This window comes from Mustela erminea, chromosome 15, assembly GCF_009829155.1.
Source record: "Mustela erminea isolate mMusErm1 chromosome 15, mMusErm1.Pri, whole genome shotgun sequence".
Taxonomy (NCBI): Eukaryota; Metazoa; Chordata; class Mammalia; order Carnivora; family Mustelidae; genus Mustela; species Mustela erminea.
Genome location: NC_045628.1, coordinates 10,479,292 through 10,484,764, shown reverse-complemented (window position 1 = coordinate 10,484,764; position 5,473 = coordinate 10,479,292). Strand labels below are relative to the sequence as shown.

The 5,473-nt window shown below is 47.4% G+C and overlaps 1 long non-coding RNA gene across 2 annotated transcripts; it reads right to left on the bottom strand.

The window, feature by feature from the left end:
- Nucleotides 1–952: 952 nt before the first annotated feature.
- LOC116573955 lies at nucleotides 953–4,538 on the bottom strand. Of its 2 annotated transcripts, none has more exons than XR_004279077.1 (3): nucleotides 4,384–4,538; nucleotides 4,098–4,231; nucleotides 953–1,291 (listed from the first exon to the last, which is right to left on the bottom strand). It is a non-coding gene; the product is annotated as an uncharacterized LOC116573955 (long non-coding RNA). The 2 variants fall into 2 exon arrangements; XR_004279078.1 differs by having other exon boundaries at nucleotides 4,098–4,191.
- Nucleotides 4,539–5,473: the final 935 nt, after the last annotated feature.

The window sequence follows — 5,473 nt, the reverse complement described above, 5'->3', positions numbered from 1 at the left end:
CCTATTTTCTGGCAGAGGACACAATTCAAAATCTCTTGTCCCCTTTCTCCATCTGTACCCTCCATTCTTATGCACCTCCACGCAGATCAACCTCCTCTTCATTTCCAGCTGTAAACTAAACCCTACGTCTCCCAGCGGTGATGCTCCCTCCCCTGGAGGTGGATCCTAGAGGCCCAGAGGTGACTAAAGGAGGGAATGTCTTTCGAGAGACAAAGGTCTCAGCAATTCCGTTCTCTCTCCTACTCTCTCAGTGTCCTGCCATCTTGAACAAAGCACCCACTGGTAAACACCATGGGAGGAAAGAGCTGAGAAAAAAGCAAGGCGATAAGGATGAAGAAGTTCTCCAGATAATTATAGCCGGCAATTAATCTAATTAAGCAAGTATTATTCAACCACTTTCATAATACCTGCCAGAATGGTGTCAGATTTTGATGAAGTACAGCAGTAGACTTCTAAATAAGTAGGAAAGGATTACAGCTCTTAACTTCAGCAATAAAACTTTTAATAAACCCATCAACTCCGTCTCACCCATTTTCTCTTTTCTCCAGTGGGTCCTGCCTTTGCTGACAAGTGGGTTTTGCAATTGGACAGCATGTCATTGGTGCCTGAGACTTGAGTGATTTCAATCAGATCAACCAAAACACTGGTTCACGGAAATGCTGAGGAACACATCGTATCAAGCTGAGCCAGCTTCTGGTATTGAGAAGTTGGTGCCTCTGGAGCCCGCTCTCTTCACTCAATCACACGAGAGTGAGGGCTTGTGGTCAGACCTTAAGGGACACAAGTGTATTACTCAATTGTTGATGAGTAATTTTCCAGTGTCTTCTTCCCACATACAGGGACATTAATGGCCTTCACTGCCCTGATTTCTGGCATCCCAGGTGGGAAAATGAAGAGAACCATATTGTGGTGACACATTTCAAACCAACTCCTACAGGCGGTGAGCCAGCTCTGAGACAGGTAAGAAGGGCTGGTTTATTAGTTTGCTCGGGCTGTCATAACAAAATACCACAGACCATGTGGCCTGGACAACAGATATGTATTTTCTCACAATTCTGGAAGCTTAAAGTCTGAGACTGATGTGTCAGTTAATTTGGTTTCTTCTGAGACCTCTCTCACTGGCTTGCAGATGGCCACCTTCTCGCTGCTTCCTCCTGCGATCTTTTCTCTGTGTGCACCCCTGGTGTCTCCTTTTGTGTCCAGATTTCTTTGTCTTATAAGGACACCAGCATGATTGGATTAAAGCCCACCCTGAGGGTTTCATTTTAGCTTTATCTCCTCTTTCAAGACCCTATTTAAAGAATGAAAGATAGTCACATTCTGAGGTACGGGGGGGTCAGAGCTTCAATTGATGAGTTTGGGAGAGACATAATTCAGTCCATAATAGCTGAGCTTGCCAAGACTGGTTGGTTCTGGCAGCAGTATACGATCCTTAACGTGGCTCTATTTCCTTCTTCCTGTCTTTACCCTCACCGTCCAGAGTATTATAAATATGAACGGCTGAGGGGTGGTACCTAGGAAGACTGCCCAAGTCATTCTAAGGAACACTGAACTCTGCGGTGCCTGTGTCACTGTCAGTTGGTGATAACTGACTTTACAAAACCAACAATTGTTCGCTAATTTTTTTTTTAATATACCGACATGCTATTCGATTAGAGGTCGCAGAGAGAGAGAGAGAGAGCGTGCACAAGCTGATGTGGATAAACTGTGCATAGCCCGTGCTATCGTACTGATGTTGTGACCAATATGGATGGACCATTACTGAAGCATTTAACAAAGAGTTGTGATTATAAATTATTGTAGCTAATGTGAAAGTGCCACAAGTGTGTGTTCAGCATGAGAATTTTATGTTATCATGTGGCTCTTCATAGTAAAATCAGAGCATAATTATTCTAGACATCCTTTCTAAAACCAGTGAGATTTTATACATTTATCTACACATACAGCATTATCAATCTATGTACCCATGTTTGAATAGGTATATCCTGGTGTGTGTATTTTTGTGCACACAAACATCTAAAAACAAAGGCACGTATGTATTTATGTGTGTGTACATAGTACGTGTATGCACACTTTTCATGTATAATAGAGTATGAAGCACGGTACCTACAAACTTCAAGGAGAACCTTGGAGTTTCCGGTCCCGCGCTCATCCCTGGTTCCATATCCCAGTGTTAATTATCTCCATCTTGAAGTTCTTTGCCTAAACTCAGCACAGAGAATAGCTCACTTGCCAACTTTTTCATGAAGGTTGGCTTTCCTCCATGTTGCTTGGCCGCCTCTCTCGCTCTGTCTCTCTCCTTTAAATTACTTCCCAAGCTTCTCCTCTGTTCTAACATCCACTCCAAATTTTTTCCTCCAACTCCCCGGGCAAGACTAAAAAATTTATGTGACTGAATTACATGTAGCAATCAAGGTCTCTATCCCGATCCCAGACTGGGTTCTGGGCCTTCCTTCGAATTGAGAAAAGTCATTCCACACATATTCATTGAACTCTTACCAGGGGGGCACTGTTGGAGGAGCCTGAGGGACTCCTGACGGGGTTCTGGTCTATGAGAGCATCCACCTTCAGAACGAAGAATGGGTTGAAACTTGGATTTTTTTGAGATGTCATATATGGATGTGGTAAAATTCTTAGAGCCCTCACCTATATTCATTAGGAGCATTTTTTAAAAGTTCCTGTTGCACTTAAAAAAAAAATTATTGTGATCTTCAGAACCTTTTCATCATCCCTGTCTGAAACTCTACCCACTAAACAACAACCTGTCCTCCACCCCAGCCCCTGGCAACTGGGATTTTACCTTCTGCTTCTATGGATTTCCTGTTCCATCTACCTCATACAAGTGGAATTGTATGGTTTCCCTTCTGTGTCTGACTTTTAGTACCTTAGCATGACATTCTGAAGTTTCATGTGGAAACATGTACTGGAATTTTGTCCTCCCCCCTTTTTAAAGAAGATTTTATTTATTTATTTGTCAGAAAGAGAAAGAGACAGAGAGAGAGAGAGAGAGAGAGAGAGCAGCATGCAGAGCGAGAAGCAGACTCCCTGCTGAGCAGGGAGCCTGACGCAGGACTTGATCCCAGGACTTCGGATCATGACCTGAGCCAAAAGCAGACACTTAACCAACTGAGCCACCCAGGCACCCAATTTTGTTCCTTTTTAAGGTTGAATAATATTCCACTGTATGGCTATATCACTTTTTTTTAAATTCATTCATCTGTTCATAGACGTTTGGTGTGTGTAAGTGTGAGTGTGTGTGTGAGTGTGACTGTGTGTTGGTTAGGGAAGATATGTTGACATTCTGGAGCTAGGCTGTGAAACTGGCCAGGCTTTGGGGAAGTGGGCATGAAAAGCTCCCTCCTAGTACAGGAGTAGGACCCCGCAGGTGTGGAAGATGCTGTTGCTACTCCATCCGAATCTGCCAGGTCCCTTTACCTCCCTTCATCTTCCAACCCCACCCGCCTGGGCCCCTGGGTCAAAAAGTCTGCACCCTTGACCCTTTGAGGGCTTCCCCGGGCCACCTGGACCACTTTTGCCTCCTTGCACAGAGATCGAGAAACGTCTAGAGTTTATACCTCACCTTCCCTGCCCCGGCCCACCCAGTCCCTAGTCAAGGACTTGCTGGTGCAGGAGTAGAAAGGTCAGTAAACTTGGCTCCTGGGGCTTACTAGAAAGCTGCAGACTTCCTCTGCTCGATCAGGCTTCCGCTCCCATAGCTCCCCTCCGTGGGAAATTACGCCCCATCTTTTGGAGGGAGGCATCTTCCCCTCCTGTGTCTAGCTTCCTCCGGAAGTCAGCTGTACTCTAATCCTCGTGTCGGGGACTCTGGGGAACCCCACTGAAGAGAGTGAGAAGGTGTGCGGGGATCGGAAATAGCTCACTTCAACTGCCGTGAGGAAAGGTAAGTCGCGGCCAAGTTGCGGAGGTTTGGGACACCCAGCCAGCCATCCGTGCCTTATTCTGGAGGGAGTGGGCTGTCCTTAGCACTTTCTCAATATGAATTAGCCTCTGTGTGAGGGGGATTAATCAATAAGCCAGAGTGCAGGGAATCTGGATGCTGGAAGGCTATTTCAATAACCCAGTTACCGCGGGCTTACCATGTTTGTAGGATGTGGCTGCGGGCAGGGGAGGCTGGGACACACGCGTGAGGGGGACTCTGGGGGCTATGTGGGCGCCGTGAGGAAGCTAACACTGAGGACGAGAAGAGAAGGTCCCAAGCTGATGCCTGGTCCTGAGTCTCCGCAATGGGGCGAGGGGAGCACAGACACAGAAAGAAGGGAGGGTTTAGAAGGTAACCAGGCAACCGTGAACTTGATCTCCGCATAGGGCCCGCCACCCTGCAATCACCCGTTTTAGCCCAGAATGAGTATTTCTTCTCCTTACATGCCTCACGATTCATCTCTCAGGAGCAGACCGTCCTTGCCTACTGGTCATCTTGCATAACTTCGACCGCGGTGGCTTCATTGCTGCTGGATCCTTCTCGGCCTCAGCGTTTCCACATCCCGGCAGCGCTTACAGCGGGGAGAGGGAGGCCTCCTCGGTGCAGTGGCGGGGAGCTTCTCAGAGCTCCTGTTGCCCTCCCGCACAGCTTCCTGAACGGCGTGCGTTGCATGTAGACAACACGTCACGCCGCCAAGCACTGGCTGGGAGAACCGGGCTGCGAAACTGTTCCATTTCACTGTACGGCTGAGTTTACTGCGCACTTAAAAAATGAACTGGTCCTGCTTCGTGATGCCCCGACCTACTCCTTCTCCTGCAGAAGCAGAGTGGGCGGACTCGCAGGCCAAACGTTCCGAACGACACAGACATAACCAGTGTATCACTGACCTCATTTTTCTCGCAGACACAACACGGAGCTGTCCTGTCAATGTTACTGAAGATTGTATTTTGCGTAAGAAAATGAGCCCACAGACTGAGAACTGAGGAATACGTAAAGGCGCTTCACTTTTAATTTAAACATGAGTTCAATGCACCGTCCGGGAGCAGGGATGTCGTCCTTGTTACTGCTGTATCTGGGGTTTATTGCTTTCCAAATTTACATGTCCCTCATGTTGAATGACGGTGCCGTGCCCTCTCAGCGGCTCTCTGTGGGGGATCCTGAGGAGAAATGTTGTATTAGCAAACAAGGACCGAAACACTGAACGATGCTACCTGAATTAATTTAATCGTTCATGAGTTGATTTAGACTCAGCAACATTTTTGAACACCTACAGTGTGGGAGGCACACATTAACCCAAAGAAACCCAACACCGACTCCTGCTGTACGAAGACTTGCAGGCTGGTCAGGAGTACTGAAATCGGGAATGGATCACTTCAGCGCAGTGTGGTGTGGTACATGGAGGTCTTAGCATGCAGCAGAGAGGAGGGGACACTGCGGGGGGTCACAGAAAGCCCACGCCAGGTCTCCATCCCCACCTGTTTTAAATGGGTTGAAAGCTCCTCGTAGCTGGCACTTTAGAAAGCGAGAGGACTC